The following is a 24,400-nucleotide window of genomic DNA, read 5'->3' as shown; positions in this document are numbered from 1 at the left end:
GAGAATGGAAGAGAGGTTAGACATGGAAAGCAGGAAGTGGGAGGTGCAAGTCAAAGCAGCAGAGGCCAGGATACAGAGTTTAGAAGAGGAACTGAAAAATCTGAAACAGCCTAAAGAACTAAAGAACATTTTGGGATTGATAACAGAGACTGCTACCTCAGCCACAAATAAGGGGACTGTAGGGAAAGAAGGAGCAAAACTGCATGTAGAAGCTCAATCAGTGGAGACTGTAGTAAATGAAAGAGCTAAGCTATATGTGGAGGCCCTAACAGACCACAGCAGAGCCCAGGGAAAGCCGAGAAGGGAAAATGACAGGCCACTGAGCCCAAGTACATTAGCTAGTGAAACTGAAGAAAGGAAAGCTGCAATGGAGGAAATCAAATTGAATGAGGGGATACACAGGGATATGCAGTGGGAGAATGAAAGGGTGAGGTCAGTCTTTGTGTATGGGCTACAGGAAGTTGAAGGGGAAACATATGAAGCAAGAAAACAAGGGGAAAAAAAAGCAATGGAAAGCATCATGAAAGCAATAGGAGAAGACGACATGACCCATCTGGAAAATTTTCGGAGAATAGGGGGGTTTGTAAAAAAAGAACCCGGCCAGCGAAAGTAACCTTCAAGGCAGAACCGACTCGGAACAGGATCCTGCAGGAGAAAGCACGATTAAGGGACATGCCGGCATACGGGAAGGTGTATCTCGACCGCAACAGAACACAAGCAGAAAGGCAGAAACAGAGAGAGATGGTACAAAGGCGAAAGGAGGAAAGAGAGGGATGGAGAAGACAGACAGGAGATCCCAGACACAGGAAGATCAAATACAGCCTCCCTCACAACTTCCTATAGAAGCCTCCCAACCAGGTCAACCCCAGTGAAACCAAACACTCTAAACCAAAACACCCATGCCACATCCAATGCCCCCACCCACTGCATTACAAACTCCATCCCCACAGCAACCACCCATAGTTCCTTATCAGGTCTCCCACTTCCCCAACCCCAATACACCTCCCAGACCACAATCTTGGAAAAGAAGTTGAAGGTGTGGTATACAAATGCAGATGGAATAACAGATAAGTATGAGGAGTGGCACGAAAGAATCAAGGAGACATCCTCAGACATAATAGCACTCACAGAAACAAAACTCACCAGAATAATAACAGATTCAATCTTTCCACCCGGATATCAAATCCTCAGGAAAGACAGAGGGAGGAGAGGGGGAGGAGGAGTTGCACTGCTCATTAAAAACCAGTGGGGGGTTGAGAAAATGGAAGGAATAGATGGCACGGGCGAAAGGGACTACTTAGTAGGAACAATCCAGTCTGAGGGACATAAGGTGATAATTGCAGTAATGTACAACCCACCACAGAACTGCACGAGGCCAAGAGAAGAATACGATGAGAGCAACAGAGCAATGGTCGACACACTAGCCGAGGTGGCCAGGAGACCACACATGGGGGGAGCAAAGTTACTACTTATGGGTGATTTCAATCACAAGGAGATTGACTGGGAAAACCTGGAGCCCCCTGGGGGTCCCGAAACATGGAGAGCCAAGATGATGGATGTGGTACTGGAAAACCTCATGCATCAACATGTTAGAGACACTACCAGAGAGAGAGGAGAGGATGAACCAGCAAGACTGGACCTTGTATTCACCTTGAGTAGTTCTGACATCGAGGATATCATGTATGAAAGGCCCCTGGGAGCTAGTGATCATGTGGTTCTGTGCTTCGACTACATAGTTGAGCTCCAAGTGGAGAGAGCAGCAGGAATAGGGTGGGAAAAACCAAACTACAAAAGGGGGAACTACTCAGGCTTGAGGAACTTCTTTCAAGACATTCAGTGGGAGAGGGAACTGACAGGAAAACCAGTACAAGAAATGATGGATTATGTGGCAACAAAATGGAAGGAGGCAGAGGAGAGGTTTGTTCCTAAGGGAAACAGAAATAATGGGAAGAACAGAATGAGTCCTTGGTTCACCCAAAGGTGTAGGGAGGCAAAAACTAGGTGTACTAGAGAATGGAAAAGGTACAGAAGACAGAGAACCCAGGAAAATAAAGACATTAGTCGAAGAGTCAGAAACGAATATGCACAGATAAGAAGGGAGGCTCAGCGGCAATACGAAAATGATATAGCATAGAAAGTCAAGACTGACCCGAAGCTGTTGTACAGCCACATCAGGAGGAAAACAACAGTCAAGGACCAGGTAATTAGACTGAGGAAGGGTGATGGGGAATTCACAAGAAACGACCGGGAGGTATGTCAGGAGCTCAACACAAGATTTAAAGAAGTATTTACAGTGGAAACCAGTAGGACTCCAGGAAATCAGAGCAGAGGGGTGCACCAGCAAGTGCTGGATGAGGTACATATAACCAAGGAGGAGGTGAAGAAGCTGCTATGCGAACTTGACACCTCAAAGGCGGTGGAACCAGACATCTCTCCGTGGGTCCTTAAAGAGGGAGCAGAGATATTGTGTGTACCATTAACAAAGATCTTCAACATATCATTTGAAACTGGGCAACTCCCTGAGGTATGGAAGATGGCAAATGTAGTCCCAATTTTTAAAAAGGGAGACAGACATGAGGCACTAAACTACAGACCTGTATCAGTAACGTGTATAGTATGCAAGGTCATGGAGAAGATCATCAGGAGGAGAGTGGTGGAGCACCTGGAAAGAAACAAGTTTATAATTGACAACCAGCATGGTTTCAGGGAGGGAAAATCCTGTGTCACAAACCTACTAGAGTTTTATGACAAGGTGACAGAAGTAAGACAAGAGAGAGAGGGGTGGATCGACTGCGTTTTTTTGGACTGCAAGAAGGCCTTCGACACAGTTCCTCACAAGAGGTTACTGCAAAAGCTAGAGGATCAGGCACACATAGCAGGAAAGGCACTGCAATGGATCAGAGAATACCTGACAGGGAGGCAACGAGTCATGGTACGTGACGAGGTGTCAGAGTGGGCGCCTGTGACAAGCGGGGTTCCACAGGGGTCAGTCCTAGGACCTGTGCTGTTCTTGGTATATGTGAATGACATAACGTGAAGTTAATGAGAAGAATCAAATCGGATGAGGATCAGGCAGGACTACAAAGAGACCTGGACAGGCTACAAGCCTGGTCCAGCAACTGGTTCCTTGAGTTTAATCCTGCCAAATGCAAAGTCATGAAGATTGGGGAAGGGCAAAGAAGACCGCAGACGCAATATAGTTTAGACGGCCAAAGTCTGCAAACCTCACTCAAGGAAAAAGATCTGGGGGTGAGTATAACACCGAGCATATCTCCCGAGGCGTACATCAATCAGATAACTGCTGCAGCATACGGTCGCCTGGCAAACCTACGGATAGCGTTCCGATACCTCAGTAAGGATTCATTCAAGATTCTGTATACCATTTACGTCAGGCCCATACTGGAGTATGCAGCACCAGTTTGGAACCCACACCTGGTCAAGCACGTCAAGAAATTAGAGAAAGTACAAAGGTTTGCAACAAGGCTAGTTCCGGAGCTCAGGGGAATGTCCTACGAAGAAATCTTGAGGGAAATCGGCCTGACGAGACTGGAGGACAGAAGGGTCAGGGGAGACCTGATAACGACATACAAAATACTGTGTAGAACAGATAAGGTGGACAGAGACAGGATGTTCCAGAGATGGGACACAAAAACAAGAGATCACAATTGGAAGCTGAAGATTCAGACGAATCACAGGGATGTTAGGAAGTATTTCTTCTGTCATAGAGTCGTCAGGAAGTGGAGTAGCCTAGCAAGTGATGTAGTGGAGGCAGGAACCATACATAGCTTTAAGACGAAGTATGATAAAACTCAGGGAGCAGAGAGAGAGAGAGAGGACCTAGAAGCGATCAGTGAAGAGGCGGGGCCAGGAGCTGAGTCTCGACCCCTGCAACCACAATTAGGTGAGAACAATTAGGTGAGTACACATACACATACACAGTGAAAAGGCGGGGCCAGAAGCTATGAATCGACCCCTGTAATTACAAATAGGTAAGAATACACACACACACACACACACACACACACACGCACACGCACACGCACACGCACACACACACACACACACACACACACACACACACAGTCACACACACGCACACACACACATACACTCACAAACACTCACAAACACTCACACACACACACACACACACACACACACACACACACACACACACACACATACACACACACACACGCACACACAGCGGGGTCCCACAGGGGTCGGTCCTAGGACCAGTGCTATTTTTGGTATATGTGAACGACATGACGGAAGAGTTAGACTCAGAAGTGTCCCTGTTTGCAGATGATGTGAAGTTAATGAGGAGAATTAAATCTGATGAGGACCAGGCAGGACTTCAAAGAGACCTGGACAGACTGGACACCTGGTCTAGCAAATGGCTTCTCGAATTTAATCCTGCCAAATGCAAAGTCATGAAGATGGGGGAGGGGCACAGAAGACCACAGACAGAGTATAGGCTAGGTGGCCAAAGACTGCAAACCTCACTCAAGGAGAAAGATCTTGGGGTGAGTATAACACCGAGCATGTATCCGGAAGCACACATCAATCAGATAACTGCTGCAGCATATGGGCGCCTGGCAAACCTGAGAACAGCATTCCGATACCTTAGTAAGGAATCATTCAAGACACTGTACACCGTGTATGTCAGGCCCATACTGGAGTATGCAGCACCTGTTTGGAACCCGCGCTTGATAAAGCACTTCAAGAAACTAGAGAAAGTACAAAGGTTTGCGACAAGGTTAGTTCCAGAGCTAAGGGGAATGTCCTGTGAGGAAAGATTAAGGGAAATCGGCCTGACCACACTGGAGGACAGGAGGGTCAGGGGAGACATGATAACGACATATAAAATACTGCGTGGAATAGACAAGGTGGACAAAGACAGGATGTTCCAGGGAGGGGACACAGAAACAAGAGGCCACAATTGGAAGTTGAAGACACAAATGAGTCAGAGAGATAGTAGGAAGTATTTCTTCAGTCATAGAGTTGTAAGGCAGTGGAATAGCCTAGAAAATGACGTAGTGGAGGCAGGAACCATACACAGTTTTAAGACGAGGTTTGATAAAGCTCATGGAGCGGGGAGAGAGAGGGCCTAGTAGCAACCGGTGAAGAGGCGGGGCCAGGAGCTAGGACTCGACCCCTGCAACCACAAATAGGTGAGTACAAATAGGTGAGTACATACACTCACACACACACACACACACACACACACACACACACACACACATATACACGCACGCGCGCGCGCGCATACATGCACGTCAGGAGCTGTGAATCGACCCCTGCAACCACATACAGGTAAGTACACACACAGAAAAAGCTTTTTACGTTGGTTTCTCAAAGAAAAAGGACATATTCTTGGTTGAATAACATTGTTCGTCTTTCTTGAAGTGTAAAGAGTATTTTTAACACTTTTAAAAGATTTATCACTTAAGTGTTTTGGGTATTTTAGGTCATTAGCTATTTCATAAATCTTCGAAACATCATCTATGAACTCTGGGCTTCAAATAAGCACAAGTCTCGAAAACACTGATGAGAATATAGAAAGTTTAACTCTATCTTGATGTGAAGAATAATAGTGGACATAAGAACAGTTATCTGTTGATTTTCCTTCAATTTTAAATTTACAATTATGGTTCCCCTTAAACAAACCATACCACGGACGGGATTTGAACCCGCGGTCGCAGTCTCTCGAAACTCGCGGGTTCAAATCCCGTCCGTGGTATGGTTTGTTTGCAATCGTGTCATTACGATTTCGTGAGTCATGGTTCCCCTTCAGCCAGAGATCAGTGTTTGTGTATATTTCGCATGCTCTCGCGAATTCCTTGCATTGTTCAAATCTCTAGTAAGGCTGATGCATGCAGGGGATGAGATGAAAAGCTGTAAGCCTTCTCCCTGAAAGCTGGCTGCCTTGGATCAAACGTGTAGCTCATGCTACACGCCAAGGTATTGGTCCAGTGTGGGTAGATTGGTAAAGCACTGCGTACCTTGTCCTAAGGTTCGTAGGTTCGAGTCTCCTTCAGCCAGAGATCAGTGTTTGTGTATATTTCGCATGCTCTCGCGAATTCCTTGCATATATATATATATATATATATATATATATATATATATATATATATATTTAATATATAGGGAAGTACCACCTCTATAGCTGGAATGGGGACCCTCATCCTCAGAGAAGACAATAAACGTACCTCAGAGAAAACTCAAGGTTATTATTATTATTATTCAAAATTCAGCTTGAATAAGGTGACCAAGAATTTTTAAATTCCTCTCATATATAAGGAGAATTATCGATGGACCCCTGACTTATAAACGTAGTAGGTAATTTCAAATAATTTCCTGATCAACGAGACCGTAATTCCTCCGTTGGAATGTGTATTGCAAGCGACAGCCTGATTAATGATGCAGTTTATCATTAGGACTGGTCTGGGGGACGAGCCAAGAGGTCAGTGACCTCCATAATCGACTGCAACTACGTCTACAAGTGTTCTACTAGCGAGCGTTTACATCCAGAGGGAATGAAATCTTAATTATGTAAGCTTGTCATAATTATGTAAGCTTGTCATAATTATGTAAGCTTGTCACAAATAGACTTTTTTTTTTTTTTTTTTTTTCTCAGCAGTTCCAGTTATTTTGCCCCAGTAACTATATGGAAAGTTGTTTGTTGCTCAGAACCTTTTGAGAGGAAGCTTTATATACTTTTGAGTCATGAATTCTTTCTACATCTTGCCTACTGTTTCAAAATATTGACAGTATTCTTCTCTGGAGTGGAGCCTCGCATTCCTGAATCCTCAGCTTCACGATGTCGCATATTCTTGAATTATTACATATCCCGAGCCGCACATATATGAAGCTACACTTGATGCCCTACAAACACGAGGCTGCACATATATGAATCTGCCCATACATGAATCTGCCCAATATGAATCTGCCTGAACGTGAGTCTGCACATGCATGAATCCGCTCATACTTGACTCTGCACATACATGAGGCTTGTCCCTCAAGGGAGTCTCCTTGACACTGGTGAGGGGCTCTTGATCTAAGGAATTGGATCTGTGCTTCAGCTCCCTAAACTGAGCCTGGATACCTCCCATCCTCCTTCCCCACAGGCGCTGTATAATCCCTACTTCTTTAGCGCTCCCCATGATTATAATAATAACATGAAGCTTCACTTAAATAAATCTTAGCAAATATCAGTCTTTACAAAAATAAAGCCACTCTTAGGGATATTTTTTACTTCTGTTACATTCATCTACTCTCACCTGAGCAAGTATGTCAGCGCCATCTATGTATTATCAAGGTCCGTAACTCACTGGGTGATTCACCCGATGTGGAGACATTTCCTACTCTGACTATGTTGACATTTGTGTCTTGACCTCGCTGAGGGTTGATCGCCAGTTTAGCTCTCCACTTCACTCCACAAAACGTAACCTTCTCTGTCCTTTAGGATACTTTTATAGTACTTATATTGGATATGATATACCTAGAAAATGACCTACAAATACTCCTCCAATTTTCTGTTAAATAAGCATATCTGTGTTGAGACATTGATAAGACATTTGTTAAAGTTAAATGTTACAACTTATTTTTTAATAACTTTTAAGTGTTATTTTATTAGTAAAGTACATATCCTGTTCAGAAGATATGTTTACTTAGTGTCATAAGATTTGTTGTATTGCCATTACAAAAGTAGTATTTATGACAGCGTTGACTTGTGTGAGTAAGATTCCCAGTTTATTTAACGTAGATTATTTTTTTTAAGGGAGGTTTAGATGAGATAAATTTCCTTGAACACAGATGTAATTGCATTCTGGTCCTTTTCACACTTTGCCCTATTGGTTGAGTCCAGCAGGGGGCATGGCCTTCTTACCTGTGTCACATTGTTTATCATTTTTCATCCTTATGTGACACCATTTAACTATACTCTGTATGTGATTGAAAGATGTTTCTTCATGATAACCAATGTTTGCTCTGGTTTCGAGTACCGTCTTCATCCTCGGTGGGGTGTAGCTCAGTGGTAGAGCATTCGCTTTAACCCCCAATGAAAAGCAGGGGTGTCACTAGCACGTTAAGAGACAACACAATAAGTGTCAGGGGCCCAAGACTGTTCAACTGCTTCCCAGCATACATAAGGGGGATTACCAATAGACCCGTGGCTGTCTTCAAGCAGGCACTGGACAAGCACCTAAAGTCGGTATCTGATCAGCCGGGCTGTGGTTCGTACGTTGGATTGCGTGCAGCCAGCAGTAGCAGCCTGGTTGGTCAGGCCCTGATCCACCATGAGGCCTGGTCACAGACCGGGCCGCGGAGACGTTGACCCCCGGAACTCTCTCCAGGTAAACTCCAGGTATATACTCACTTCATAAAGAATAAAAGTCACATTACACAAATAACCCGCACATAAAAGAGAGAAGCTTACGACGACGTTTCGGTCCGACTTGGACCATTGACAAAGTCACACTTTGTGACTTTGTCAATGGTCCAAGTCGGACCGAAACGTCGTCGTAAGCTTCTCTCTTTTATGTGCGGGTTGTTTGTGTATTGTTCCAGTCACGGTATTGTGCCTTTTTGTTATTTAATAAAAGTCACAATTGTAACGATTCACTATCGTTACTACATCCCCATAAAACATTCGTGAGTGTGCCTGAGTCCGTCACTCTACCCACTCAAAGCTAGAAACCTACACCAGTCACACTAGTGACAGCTCTTCTTTAGAAGACTGGACCGTCTTACAGTCTGCAAGATCGTCAGAGTTTGTGTTACCATCATAAAGGAGGACCATCATTATTTTATAACTCCATTACATCTTCGTAGCGCTGCATCTATTCTTCTTTAAGTGTTGTAATATTATCCTTGGTCAATATTTATATATATTTTTTGCCTTTTAGTTATTTTTTCTTAAATACAGGTACATTTTATTCACATTTTATTAGTAGTATATATTTAGTCTTTTAAATGACTACCTTTCAGTGACCTTATTTACTAGATTTTATTTATTATTAACTTCTAAATACGAGAAAAAGGGTCAATTTCCTGCTTTCAATAAAGGAACAGGTTAATTACTGTCATGATATGAAAGCTGGGATGTACATTAATCCTCACGTACGTGAAAACTGGGATGTACATTAATCCTCACGTACGTGAAAACTGGGAAGTACATTAATCCTCACGTACGTGAAAGTTGGGATGTACATTAATCCTCACGTACGTGAAAACTGGGAAGTACATTAATCCTCACGTACGTGAAAACTGGGAAGTACATTAATCCTCACGTACGTGAAAGTTGGGATGTACATTAATCCTCACGTACGTGAAAACTGGGAAGTACATTAATCCTCACGTACGTGAAAACTGGGAAATAAGTCCGTACTTGAAGCCTCTGAAATAGTCATAAACACACATGAAGCCTTCGAAGTGAAGTCATACATGAAGCCTTCGAAGTGAAGTCATACATGAAGCCTTCGAAGTGAAGTCATACATGGACTCTCTGCAGCGAAGCCACAAATATGTGAAACCTAAGAACTGAAGACGTGAGTCAATGAAGCCACATAATCATAAAATCACTGGAGTTAAGCTCCTCAAACAAAACTTATGGAGTGAAGCCTCATGCACAAGAAATAATATACCTGAACCCTCACAAACATATACATGAAGCCTCTGAACTTGGAGCCTCTGTACTGAAGCTACAAATACATGAAGCCCCTTGAACTGAAATCACATATACACGAAACCATTAGATACCTCACGTTTCTAATGTCAAGCTTCACATATATGAAAGCTCATAAAGGCTCTGAACTGAAACTTCAGTCACATGAAGCCCTGGAGTGAAGCTCCGGGTGGTATGCTGAGGGATCGCAGTGGCTCTGGTGGCCTGGTGGTTAACGCTCTCGCTACACACGGTGAGGGCCTGGGTTCGATTCCCAGCCAGAGTAGAAACATTGGACGTGTTTCTTTCCACCTGTTGTCTATGTTCCCCATCAGTAAAATGGGTACCTGGGTGTTAGTCGACTGGTGTGGGTCGCATCCTGGGACACTGACCTAAGGAGGCCTGGTCACAGACCGGGCCGCGGGGGCGTTGACCCCCGGAACTCTCTCCAGGTAACTCCAGGTATACCTTAGAGAGAGCTGGCCTTAAAATGAGAAGTAGGACAACAGCCGTTACCCATTACATTCAACGGTATATAAACATTATTACGCCGTTGTTAGCAGTGTATTGTAGAGAATATTTATAAAAAAAATGCTCCATAGTTCCGGGTTTGTTCTGAAACCGGACACGTATTATTCCTGGTCAGTCAGTGTGGCCAGGGAGGAGAGAGTGAGGTGTGTTTTATTCAGTAGGTGAAGCACAGCAGAAGTGTGTGTGTGTGTGTGTGTGTGTGTGTGTGTGTGTGTGTGTGTGTGTGTGTGTGTGTGTGTGTGTGTGTGTGTGTGTGTGCGCGCGCGCGCAAGAATCGGTTGTGCTCAGAATGGGAATTTTTTCTCACCTGGTTGTTCAGTCTAGCAGACACACCCTCGAATTACAACGTTAATTTTCTTTCGTTATGCCTTTCGTTAATATCTGACTGCTTCCTATAAGCTTACAAGTACTGTTTTGTTTCGTTTAGGTTAGGTTAGCTTAGGTTGGGTTAGGTTAGGTTGAGTTACGTTAGATTAGCTTAGGTTGGGTTACGTTAGGTTAGCTAGGTTGGATTATGTTAAATAAAGCATCAAAAGAGCACATTTAAAATCAAATAAATTAAGAAAACGTTCTCAATCCGTTTGGCAACGAGTTACAAGAAAATAAGTTGGTAACTTTCAATTAACAAAACGTTTTCAACCCGTTTGGCAACGAAGTAGCAGAAAAATAAATTAGTAACATTCAAAAATAAAATTTATAATTATAATCTTAATTTTTAAAGGGGTGGACCGGTAAGCCAGCTGAAGGCCTCGGTCAGATGACCAAAAGCTCCAGTGGCGGATCATCATATAACTAAAACCCGTGTCAGGAAACACAAACACATAAATAAACACAAACCTTACCTAACCTAACATTCAAATCTGAACGACTACCAGTACTGGCGTGAAACTAGGCCAGCATCAGACACGAACCTAACGCGTGTGGTAACTGGCTAGCGAAGCGTAAATACTGATTTTATTAACACAAATTATTCTCCAGACTATTGTCATTATGAGACAAAAATATTTATTAACAAAGCATCAAAAAAATCACGTGTGCATTGTCGAAAAATTAAAACTCAGCCAGTGTATTGTTCAGTTATTTGTGTAAGCCTTTGTGACCGTCAGGGCCACACACAGCCAGTCATGTGTCAGCGACGGTTGAAATTCGCCTTCCCTTTTCTGTATATGAAGTCAGTAGTAGTGTTAATTGTGGTTAAGTGAAGTCAGCAGTAGTGTTGGTTGTTTGTGGTTATGTGAAGTCAGTAGTAGTGTTGATTGTTTGTGGTTATGTGAAGTCAGTAGTAGTGTTGATTGTTTGTGGTTATGTGAAGTCAGTAGTAGTGTTGATTGTTTGTGGTTATGTGAAGTCAGTAGTAGTGTTGATTGTTTGTGGTTATGTGAAGTCAGTAGTAGTGTTGATTGTGGTTATGCGAAGTCAGTAGTAGTGTTGATTGTGGTTATGTGAAGTCAGTAGTAGTGTTGATTGTTTGTGGTTATGTGAAGTCAGTAGTAGTGTTGATTGTGGTTATGCGAAGTCAGTAGTAGTGTTGATTGTTTGTGGTTATGTGAAGTCAGTAGTAGTGTTGATTGTGGTTATGTGAAGTCAGTGGTAGTGTTGATTGTTTGTGGTTATGTGAAGTCAGTAGTAGTGTTGATTGTTTGTGGTTATGTGAAGTCAGCAGTAGTGTTGATTGTGGTTATGTGAAGTCAGTGGTAGTGTTGATTGTTTGTGGTTATGTGAAGTCAGTAGTAGTGTTGATTGTGGTTATGTGAAGTCAGTAGTAGTGTTGATTGTTTGTGGTTATGTGAAGTCAGTAGTAGTGTTGATTGTGGTTATGCGAAGTCAGTAGTAGTGTTGATTGTTTGTGGTTATGTGAAGTCAGTAGTAGTGTTGATTGTGGTTATGTGAAGTCAGTGGTAGTGTTGATTGTTTGTGGTTATGTGAAGTCAGTAGTAGTGTTGGTTGTTTGTGGTTATGTGAAGTCAGTAGTAGTGTTGATTGTGGTTATGTGAAGTCAGTGGTAGTGTTGATTGTTTGTGGTTATGTGAAGTCAGCAGTAGTGTTGGTTGTTTGTGGTTATGTGAAGTCAGCAGTAGTGTTGGTTGTTTGTGGTTATGCGAAGTCAGCCGTAGTGTTGGTTGTTTGTGGTTATGCGAAGTCAGCCGTAGTGTTGGTTGTTTGTGGTTATGCGAAGTCAGCAGTAGTGTTGGTTGTTTGTGGTTATGTGAAGTCAGTAGTAGTGTTGATTGTGGTTATGTGAAGTCAGTAGTAGTGTTGATTGTGCTTATGCGAAGTCAGCCGTAGTGTTGGTTGTTTGTGGTTATGCGAAGTCAGCCGTAGTGTTGGTTGTTTGTGGTTATGTGAAGTCAGTAGCAGTGTTTGGGTATTAAGTTGCATGTACACATGTATCTATGATTGCATGGGTCGGCCCTGAACTCTTGGATCTGCCTTTCCGCTGACCTTTATGGGTTCACACTCTCCTGAATTCGAGATCCTTATCGTACCTCTTCTTAAAACTATGTAGGAATCCTGCCTGTACCACTCCTCTGTCCAGGTCGTTAAAATTGCTGACCACTCTAAGGCTGAAGAAATATTTCCTGACATCCTTGTGACTCATTCGTGTTTTAAACTTCCAGCTTTGCTCTCATATTTCTGTTTCACGTTACTCGAACAATCTGTTCCTGTCCACTCTATTAATTCCTCTCAGTATTTTGTATACTGTTATCATATCACCCCTAGTTTTTCTTTCCAACAAGGTCATCACATTTTAGCTCCCTAATGTCTCTCATAGCACTTACTCCTTAGCTCCAGGACCAGTTGAAAATCTCTGTGCTTTCTCCTGTTTCTTGGCATACTTGATCAGATGTTGGTGCCATACTGGTGTTGTATACTCGAATGTGGGTCTGGCATATGATGTAAACAGTGCTATAAATGAATCTTTGTTTACGTTCCTGTAAGCTAATCTTAGATTTTCCAGACAAATGTTTGTTGCAACAGTTACTGGGTTGATGTGCACCTCGGGAGGTATGCTGGAAGCAAAGCTCGTCCCGAGTTAGATCACCTCGAGAGAGGTTATCAGCCTTTGCTCCCCAAGCCTGTACTCCGTTTGTGGTATTCATTGCCCATCCATCCACAATCTTCAAAATCTTACAGTCGCTGGGATTAAACTCACGTAGCTACTTGTCAGACAAGAGCTGGTCTATCCGGACCCATGTGTTTGCATTCTCGTTATTAGTTTCACATCTCTTCCGCCATGTTAATCACGTAGAAAATAAATATTATCAATCTTAGTACCGATCCTTGTGGAATCACACTAGTCACACTCGCCCATTCCAATACATTGTCTCGTTGTTTCCTTTCTGTTAAGTATTCCTTGATTTATTGTAGTGCTTCCCTTTTCATTCTTCCTCGCTCCTCTAGCTTCTCCTCCCCCTCCCCATCTCGTGTTTGGTACTGCACAATAAAAGCCTTCCTGCGGTCCAAAAATATACCATTAACCCTTACTTTTTTTTCTCTTCCTTCACTTCTGTTACCTTGTAGTACAATTTTAGTAGGTGTCTAATGAAGGAATTACCTTCTCTGAAGCCATCCTGCTTTTGGTGTTTATGAACGAGCTACTCCTCGTGAGTCAGTGATACTGGAATGTAGTTCAGTGCTACTTGTTTATCCTTTCCAATACTAGAACTATATTTGCTGTCTTCCACACTTCTGGCAGTTGAATATGGTGATTGACCTTTGGAAGACTGTGGCTAGTGACTTACACAGTGCTTCCACAATAGTTTTCTCATCTCTTCTGTCATATGTAGTGCATCCAGCACTCTCTGGTGCACTGTACCACTCTGGTGCTCTGGTATCGTCCTCATTTCATCGAAGAATACCACCTTAAATTTATTGCTGAGTTCCTTATATGCTTACTGGTTATTTCTGTGGTCTTATCCCTCCCTCCCTCCCTCCCTCCCTCCCTCCCTCCCTCCTTCCTTCCTTAAGATTGATGACCTTAACATGATGCAACTGCATAGCAACTATGATATCCTCAAATTGTCTTTAATCCTCTGTTCAAACCCTTAAATATTGTTTTCTGTCTCTTCAGTTTGCTTTCATAGTTTATGTTTTTGCTTTCTATACGTTTTCCATAGCACTGTTAGCTATTTCCTCTCTCTGTATCTCTAGGTTAACCTTCAGTTCATGCCATTGTTTCTTCCGTTTCTGGGTGTGATTGTTTCCTCTGCCTCCCAGCACTTTCCAATTACATTCTTCATCATCTTGTTTGTTGTTTTCCCGTTCATTTTCCACTGCCTGTGTACTCTCCTATTTTGAAGTTTGACTTCTCTCGACTTGGAGTATCTGTCTGTCTCTCCTTCTCTCTCTCTCTCTCTCTCTCTCTCTCTCTCTCTCTATCTCTATCTATCTCTATCTATATCTCTATCTCTATCTCTATCTCTATCTCTATCTCTCTCTCTCTCTCTCTCTCTCTCTCTCTCTCTCTCTCTCTCTCTCTCTCTCTCTCTCTCCTTTTTTTTTTTTTATACACAGGGTTTGACAAGGTTAAGGATCCCTAGCTTTATTGACAGCTATTTACAGGTTAAGGATTCCTAACTTTATTGGCAAGCTAAGAGCTGTTACCTACATCAGCTCATTTGAAAGCATTTTTATTGTTATGAGACATACAAGTAGGAAACAGGATGAAGTTGGAGCCATCTGTGGGCCAGCATTTTCATTTGATCAACTGACTTTATCTCGTTGACATCATTATGCTGTACGAATGTGTTCCATACTCTAGTCATCCTGGGTATGTATGATCTCAGATGGAGTGATGTTCTGGAGAAGGGTACAGCCAGAGTGAAGTTGCTGCTTTCTGCCCGTCTTGTGGCATAAAAGCTTGTTTCACGCTGTCCTCGAAGTGGATCCAAGTGTGGTATTTTGACAATATTGGCCTTGTACATAACAGTAAGGCCACCCACATCCCTATGTTGAAGGCTCTGCTGAAATGACAGATCTATCCAGGATGGGTCCAGGCGAGAGATGAGACGTCTTGCTCTGTTCTCTACTCTGTCAAGCAGTCGCAGATGAGAGGGAGGGGGGCAGGCAAACCAAGAAAGTTGAGCATACTCAAGGTGCGAGCGTACTTGTGCCTCGTACAGGATCTTGCAACCCCTACTGTCAAGCAGATGGGAGATACGGCGAAGTGCTGTAAGCTTCCTGGCTGCCTTGTTTGCAAGATTTACAACATGGTTCTTCATGGTTAGTTTGGAGTCAAATTTCACCCCAAGGATATCAACTTCTCCAGGTGCCAACATCCTCCCATTCATCCTTACTACTGCACCAGCATTACCATCATGGTGCCTAGAGACGATCATCATTTGCGTTTTCTCAGGTGCAAATGTTACTTGCCATCTATTTCCCCAAGCTGATATAGCTCTCAGCTGGTGATTGATGTAGCTTAGAGCAGCTGGCATTTCTTCTCTTGGATAAGTGAATGTCAGTGTACAGTCGTCTGCATATGCATGTGATTCTGGGATGAGATGAAGAAGGTCGTTGAAGTAGACATTCCATAACAATGGACCCAGCACGATTCCTTGTGGAACACTTGCCCCAATAGGATGTCTTGCTGATTCCGTTCCATTGAGAACTACACTTAGAGATCTACCATGAAGGTAGTCACTGAGGAGACAGCGTAAAGCCTGCAATTCCCAGTGCTTGAAGTTTTGCTAAGAGGCCCTGGTGCCACACCCGGTCGAAAGCGCCAGCAATGTCCAGTGCTACCACACAGCTGACTTTGGATTCATCCAGTGACTGGTGCCACTTAGTGGAGAGGTTTAACAACAGATCAGCAGCAGAGTAACCTTTCCTGAAGCCATATTGACGATCACAAAGTAGTGAGTGGTAGTCAAAAAACTCTGTCATTTGTCTTGAGATTATTGTCTCAAGGATCTTACCAGTGATTGACAGGAGTGACACTGGTCTGTAGTTGATGATTTCTGCTCTGCTCTTCTTTTTGTGAACAGGGACTACATTCGCCTCTTTCCATAGAGAGGGCCATTTACACTGTACTAGGCAGTGCTGAAAGATGCGAGTTAGAGGTGCTGCTAGCTGGTCTGCACATCTTCTCAACAATCTTGGGCTCAACTTGTCTGGGCCCACAGCCTTTTCTTGGTCAAGCGATTTCAGTAGGAAATGCACCTCCTCCTGCCTTATTGTCACCACTGACAGTGTTGACACAGTTCTTGCAGCTAGCCAAGGAGGGTCCCTTGCTGGATCAGGAACTTGCATTTTGGTAGCAAAGTGTTCAGCAAAGAGGTCCGCCTTCTCTTGACTACTAGTAGAGGTGGTCCCATCCTGTCGATTTAGAGGTGGAATAAGTTCATCAGGCAGATAACCTTGTCTGTCCTTGACCAGGGACCACCAGGTTTTGGAGCCTACCCTACCTGATGCTAACTTTCTTTTAGTGTCCACCTCCCATTTAGCAATGGCCCACTTTTGAGCATCACCCATATGCCTACAGGCTTGCATGTGCAAGTTCCTGTTATAGGTGGTAGGATGTCTCTTATACCTTCGCCATGCTTTGTACTTAGCAGTAGCAGCCTCTCTACAACGAAAGCCAAACCAAGGCTGATCTGTAGGCTTCGTCACATATTGCCGGTGAGGAATGTGTTCTTGTTGTAGATTAAGGATGTGTCCAGTGAAGGCTTTCACTTGGTTGTCAACATCCCCTTGGAGAAGAGCATTCCAGTCGGTGGTGGCGAGCTCAGAGCAAAGGGCTGGCCAATTACCTCTTTCCCATAGCCAGGTTGTGCGTGTGGACTCCTCACCTCGTTCTGTTGGGATCTTAAGTGTCGTAAAAACAGCCTTGTGGTCAGACGATCCAACATAGCCGAGGGATTGACAAGTGACTATACCTTCTGCCAGATCACTCACTACTGGGTCAAGGGAGGAGCCAGAGATATGAGTAGGGAAATCAACAAAGTTTCTCATGTCAAACACTGCAAGAAGGTCTCTCTCTCTCTCTCTCTCTCTCTCTCTCTCTCTCTCTCTCTCTCTCTCTCTCTCTCTGTCTTCCATATTGAATTCGAAACTCAGGATTGCATTGTTACTATCACTGAGGGGCCTCTTGTATTTAATATCTCCTATGTCAGATTCATTCAAGTGAATAGTGTCCAGCCACTTCTCACTTCTCTCTCTGGTTGTCTCTGGCATGCAGGTGCATGAAGTTTTCTATCATTACTACTTGGCTCTTATATCCCTATGGTTCTGGTGCATCATGTGGCTCCAGGCTCTCCCAGTATATTTCCATGTGGTTAAAAATCTCCCATTATCAACAGCCTTTAATTGATATGAGCTCTTTTGGTTTCCTGTGCTGTTGTAGTCATTGCTTTATCATCGTACTCGTCTTGGTTTTCTACTGTTTAGTGAAGAGGTTTACATCACTTCTATCGCCGTCTTGGAACCCCCAGTTCTGATTGTGCCTACTTTAGTCATTAAGCTTCTTTCTGTTTATTCTTCTCACCTCATACCTCCACTGGTTTCTGATTAGTAGCGCTACTCCTCTGCCTCCTTTTTCCCTCTGTCCTTCCTCATACTCCAATATACAACTGGGAATATTGCATATGTTATCTTTGTGAGCTTTGTCTCTATGAATGCTATAATATCTGGAAATGCCTCCACTATTCATTCGTTCCATTCATCACTCACATTTCTTTTGATTTGTGTACCATGGTTTTATCATTCTATCTGTTACTGTGTTCTAGTTCTTGGCTTCCTAATTTCCTGGTCCTCGTCCATGAGTCAGAAAGGTAGGAGGAGGTGGAAAGATGGGTTTCCTGAGTTGAAAGTGGTCAGCATTGAGGATGAAGATGAGGGTTAATGGGGAGGTTAAGGTGTAGGGGAAATTGGGTATTGGCATTGAGGTGAGGAAGGTTCTTGCACTAGGAAGGGTGAGGACTGTTGGTGTAGGTAGGGGTAGTAGTGAATGCTTTATTTAGTTACTAAATATTCCCATAGGAGGACATTCAAGTGGTTACCTGAATTTTTCCCCTTCCTGCAATTTTTGCTTTCATTTTCCTCGTAAACTCCAGAAGTCCTCATGCGATCGGTTTCAAACTGTTAACTCTGGTTTACGGTAACTATGGCAAGATAAAAAGGAAAATTACCATGTGTCCTATGACTAAAACCATTTGCAATAACATATAAGGGCTCGTGTAATTTTTTAAAAATTTCGGCTGTAAGTGTTTAAAAAATGGTGGGGTTAGAATCCGTGGCAAGTGAACTCTAAAATTCACAGACCAGTGTGTTAACCACTAGGCCAGCTGGCCTGCGAATTTTAAGACTCGCTCGCCATGGGTTCAAACCCCACTCGTTCCGTGGTTTGCAATCTTGTTATTACCATTTCCTGAGTCGACGACTCTGGGGAGAGAAATTCAAGTAGGTAGACTAACATCTGCCACTTTCAAAATACTGTGGGTTTTTTTTATTCCTGTCAAATAATGTTAAATACATTTAAAAATCATCCTGTTGGACGGCTGACAGGACGGGTATGGGTTGCAGAATAAAAATATTAAAGTCTTGAACGGTTTAAGTTTTTGAGGACTGATGCATTTTATGGCCAGTATAACACCCATTAAGCTTCATTTTATGGCCAGGATAACACCCATTAAGCTTCACTTTATGGCCAGTATAACACCCATTAAGTTTCATTTTATGGCCAGGATAACGCCCGTTAAGCTTCATTTTATGGCCAGTATAACACCCATTAAGTTTCATTTCATGGCCAGGATAACACCCATTAAGCTTCATTTTATGGCCAGGATAACACCCATTAAGCTTCACTTTATGGCCAGGATAAAACCCATTAAGCTTCACTTTATGGCCAGGATAAAACCCATTAAGCTTCATTTTATGGCCAGGATAACACCCATTAAGCTTCATTTTATGGCCAGGATAACACCCATTAAGCTTCATTTTATGGCCAGGATAACACCCATTAAGCTTCATTTTATGGCCAGTATAACACCCATTAAGTTTCATTTCATGGCCAGGATAACGCCCATTAAGCTTCATTTTATGGCCAGGATAACACTCATTAAGCTTCATTTTATGGCCAGGATAACACCCATTAAGCTTCACTTTATGGCCAGGATAAAACCCATTAAGCTTCATTTTATGGCCAGGATAACACCCATTAAGCTTCATTTTATGGCCAGGATAACACACATTGAGCTTCACTTCATGGCCAGGATAACACCCATTAAGCTTCATTTTATGGCCAGGATAACACCCATTAAGCTTCATTTTATGGCCAGGATAACACCCATTAAGCTTCATTTTATGGCCAGGATAACACCCATTAAGCTTCATTTTATGGCCAGGATAACACCCATTAAGCTTCATTTTATGGCCAGGATAACACCCATTAAGCTTCATTTTATGGCCAGGATAACACCCATTAAGCTTCATTTTATGGCCAGGATAACACCCATTAAGTTTCATTTTATGGCCAGGATAACACCCATTAAGCTTCATTTTATGGCCAGGATAACACCCATTAAGCTTCATTTTATGGCCAGGATAACACCCATTAAGCTTCATTTTATGGCCAGGATAACACCCATTAAGCTTCATTTTATGGCCAGGATAACACCCATTAAGCTTCATTTTATGGCCAGGATAACACCCATTAAGTTTCATTTTATGGCCAGGATAACACCCATTAAGTTTCATTTTATGGCCAGGGTAACACCCATTAAGCTTCATTTTATGGCCAGGATAACACCCATTAAGCTTCATTTTATGGCCAGGATAACACCCATTAAGCTTCATTTTATGGCCAGGATAACACCCATTAAGCTTCATTTTATGGCTAGGATAACACCCATTAAGCTTCATTTTATGGCCAGGATAACACCCATTAAGCTTCATTTTATGGCCAGGATAACACCCATTAAGCTTCATTTTATGGCCAGGATAATACCCATTAAGCTTCATTTTATGGCCAGGATAGCACCCATTAAGTTTCATTTTATGGCCAGGATAACACCCATTAAGCTTCATTTTATGGCCAGGATAACACCCATTAAGCTTCACTTTATGGCCAGTATAACACCCATTAAGCTTCATTTTATGGCCAGGATAACACCCATTAAGCTTCATTTTATGGCCAGGATAACACCCATTAAGCTTCATTTTATGGCCAGGATAACAGCCATTAAGCTTCATTTTATGGCCAGGATAACACCCATTAAGCTTCATTTTATGGCCAGGATAACACCCATTAAGTTTCATTTTATGGCCAGGATAACACCCATTAAGTTTCATTTTATGGCCAGGGTAACACCCATTAAGCTTCATTTTATGGCCAGGATAACACCCATTAAGCTTCATTTTATGGCCAGGATAACACCCATTAAGCTTCATTTTATGGCCAGGATAACACCCATTAAGCTTCATTTTATGGCTAGGATAACACCCATTAAGCTTCATTTTATGGCCAGGATAACACCCATTAAGCTTCATTTTATGGCCAGGATAACACCCATTAAGCTTCATTTTATGGCTAGGATAATACCCATTAAGCTTCATTTTATGGCCAGGATAACACCCATTAAGTTTCATTTTATGGCCAGGATAACACCCATTAAGCTTCATTTTATGGCCAGGATAACACCCATTAAGCTTCACTTTATGGCCAGTATAACACCCATTAAGCTTCATTTTATGGCCAGGATAACACCCATTAAGCTTCATTTTATGGCCAGGATAACACCCATTAAGCTTCATTTTATGGCCAGGATAACACCCATTAAGCTTCACTTTATGACCAGGATAAAACCCATTAAGCTTCATTTTATGGCCAGGATAACACCCATTAAGCTTCATTTTATGGCCAGGATAACACCCATTAAGCTTCACTTTATGGCCAGGATAACACCCATTAAGCTTCACTTTATGGCCAGGATAACACCCATTAAGCTTCATTTTATGGCCAGGATAACACCCATTAAGTTTCACTTCTGAATGGACAAATTTGTCGATTTAGCAAAATAGTTGAAAGAAAATGAAACTTGGAATAGCTGGAATCTGTCATAACTGGAGAATGCATCTCCTGATCGGATTCAAACTTTCCCCACTGGTGTAGTTTCCAGAACAAGGCTCTTTATTATTATTTTTATTTAAAAAAAATGTTTCTTACGCTCGTTAACTAAAGAATGTCTTATCAGTTTGAAAATATTAACGATGTTAGTCTATAATAAGGTTAACAACCCATAAATTAAACCTAGGATAAAATTATTAAATTTTATTTAAATTGTTAAAAAAAAAACTTTGAATCTTTTAAATCAAATTACTAGAGAATGCATTTTCTGATTGGCTTCAAACTTTCAGCATTGGTGGGGTTTATTTAGAAGAAAAATCTTGATGTCCCCTTTCAACAATGTAATTTTTCAATTTGTCATCTATATAAGTTAGTTTTCTATGTACGAACAGGTGAATGTCTATTTGAAGCTTCAACGCTGCTATGAAAAAACGCTGCTCTACTCTCACTGAAATTTTTTTATTGATGTTGGACGACTGTAAAAGACCAGAGTTGTTATTTTTAAGTCATTTTTATTGTATTGCATTGCCATAAAAAAAAAAAAAAAAAAAAAAAAATTCAAAGAGGGTTGTAGAGAATTTTTAATAAATATAAATGAGTAAAATTAACGATTATTTCTCGTTTAATATGGATAATAATTTCACCCCCCCCCTCTCCCTAGACTTGCCTGTTTTAACCAACAGTTTGGGCAAAAAAATTCTTCCTCCAAAATTATCGTTTATTAGTGGAGATTGACCTCGTCATTGGATTGAACCTGAATTCCTTCAATTTCCCAGGCGCTTCATGACCCCAACAGGATTAACACAGACGTCCTAGTCAATCAGGTCTGAATGTTTAACGCAGTTGTAATGTATCATCATTGGCAAGAGTCCAGCGTTGTATAGCCCTGATGGGTTTAGCTCTTCTTTTTGATAATAATAATAATGCTAAGATTCGTGTGACTATTGGCATGTATTTAGGTCCTAAGCCTCTGATCATGATACTTTGAGCGTCAGTGTGTCTTAATAGCTGACATGCTATTTTAGTGGAATTTGTACTATTCTTTTTTAAATATTACACAAATTACATGGGGAAAGTGGAGAAGAATCCTTCCTCCGTAAGCCATGCGTGTCGTAAGCGGCGACTAAAATGCCGGGAGCAAGGGGGTAGTAACCCCCTTCTCCTGTATACATTAGTAAATGTAAAGAGTAGAGAACTTTGTTCCTTCTTTTCTGGGTCAACTACCTGGGTGGGAGACGGCCCTTGTGTTAAATTATTATTATTATTATTATAATCAAGGGGAAGCGCTAAACCCGTAGGATTATACAGCGGCTGGGGGGGGGATGTGGAAGGCATTCAGGCTTAATTCGGGGAACTGGAGCACAGATCCAATTCCCTAAATCAAGAGCCCCTCACCAACATCAAGGAACCTTCCCTGAGGGGCCTTGTGTTAAAAAAAAAAAATAATAATAAAAATAATATACATAGACCACTAAAATTTTTATGTAACAAAGTGAAAACATAACAGAACTTAAAATTATTATATACATAAATTACATCTAAATCTACAATGATAATATTAAGCTGTATTTAAAATATTCATTATTTTTATTTACATTACTGTGATATATTGATTTTCATGATGTAAATGAGATAAGAAAACCTTTGAAAAAACATTTTGGACACTAAAAATTTCAATATTTTATATTATTTTTAAGTTTATTGAAATCGTCCGATACTATTGTCCAGTAATTATTTTAATTATTTAAACATTTACTCATATTACTTATATACAAGTAAATAATATATATGTACACTTATAAGCAAACACATACACGCAAGAATACATATGCTCAACACACACACACACACACACACACACACACACACATACACACACACACACACACACACACATACAGAATTCGATCCTATGTCACAACGCCCATCCTTGTGAGAACAACACAGAGTACACATCCCTCTGTCCACTTGATCGAGAAAGTTGAATCAGAAGGTCTATGACTCAGAAAAATTTAATTATATCAAGTTTCACAAAATAAATAGTATTGATTTTATTATGAATATTAATTCATTTATAATTAATAGAATTTGGGAGGAATTTAAGCTCTGCCTGATATGCCACTCATAAATTTCACTTGACAAGTGATTTGACAAAATTTTAACTTCACTCCCACATTTACCATGTTAAGTCAGGTGTTAATTAAGTCATATGTGAGGTGATATCTAAGCCTTATAAGCCTTCTGTTATTCTGTTATTTTTATATTTCTTTGATAATGTGGGAAATCACCAAAGAACTTGTAAATTCGCTATTTTTTCCCAGTGTTTATTTTGCACACTCATTCATACATACACAAAAGTGTGTATATATATATATACATATATATATATATATATATATATATATATATATATATATATATATATATATATATATAAATGCATACATTCGCAGATACATACAATTCATATAAGTAGTCGATTTTTCCACTGGGGGAGGAACTTCCGGTTGGGCCTTTCCCTGGGCGAGGAACTTCCGGTTTGGGCCTTCCACAGAGCGAGGAACTTCCGGTTGGGCCTTCCACTGAGCGAGGTATCCGGTCTAGGACCAGCAGCTGGAGGGTCACCTTTTCACACCTAGGTGTTACTTCCGGTTTTGACCTTGACCTCGCCCTCGAGACTACCTCACCCTTGACCCCCCCCCAACCAATACCCCCACCCACGACTCCCCCTTTGCGACCCCCGTCGCGCCGCGCGCCCCGCGCGCCCGCCCGCGCGCCCCGCCCGCGCGCCCCGCCCGCGCCTTCTGCTGCGCCTTCTGCAGCGTCGTCCGGATCGCCCCCGCGCCTCGAATTTTTTTTCTTATGATCTCCTTGGATCAAGTTTTTGGATTCCTCCCCTATGGGGTTTTCGATTTTTTTTTTGAATTTCATTTTCTTGTGCTCTCCATCTCCTCGGATCAAGGGTTTTGAATTTCTCCATCTCCTCAGATCAAATTTTTTGGGTACCCCTCCTTTCACCCCCATCCCCAAACAATTTCTCGAAATCAAATTCTCCATCTCCTTGGATCAAGTTTTTTTTGGGTACCCCTCCTTTCACCCCAAATTTTCTCGACAATACCATGACTCCATCTCCTCGG

At 42.0% G+C, this 24,400-nt stretch overlaps 1 protein-coding gene across 2 annotated transcripts in view; it reads right to left on the bottom strand.

The window, feature by feature from the left end:
* The window catches only part of LOC128690483 (uncharacterized), a 487,473-nt gene that overhangs the window by 144,800 nt on the left and 318,273 nt on the right, over positions 1-24,400 (bottom strand). The window lies entirely within an intron of this gene.

Source organism: Cherax quadricarinatus, chromosome 29, assembly GCF_038502225.1.
Source record: "Cherax quadricarinatus isolate ZL_2023a chromosome 29, ASM3850222v1, whole genome shotgun sequence".
Classification (NCBI taxonomy): domain Eukaryota; kingdom Metazoa; phylum Arthropoda; class Malacostraca; order Decapoda; family Parastacidae; genus Cherax; species Cherax quadricarinatus.
Note: the sequence above shows the minus strand (reverse complement) of the source record. Positions and strands in the feature narration are given on the sequence as shown.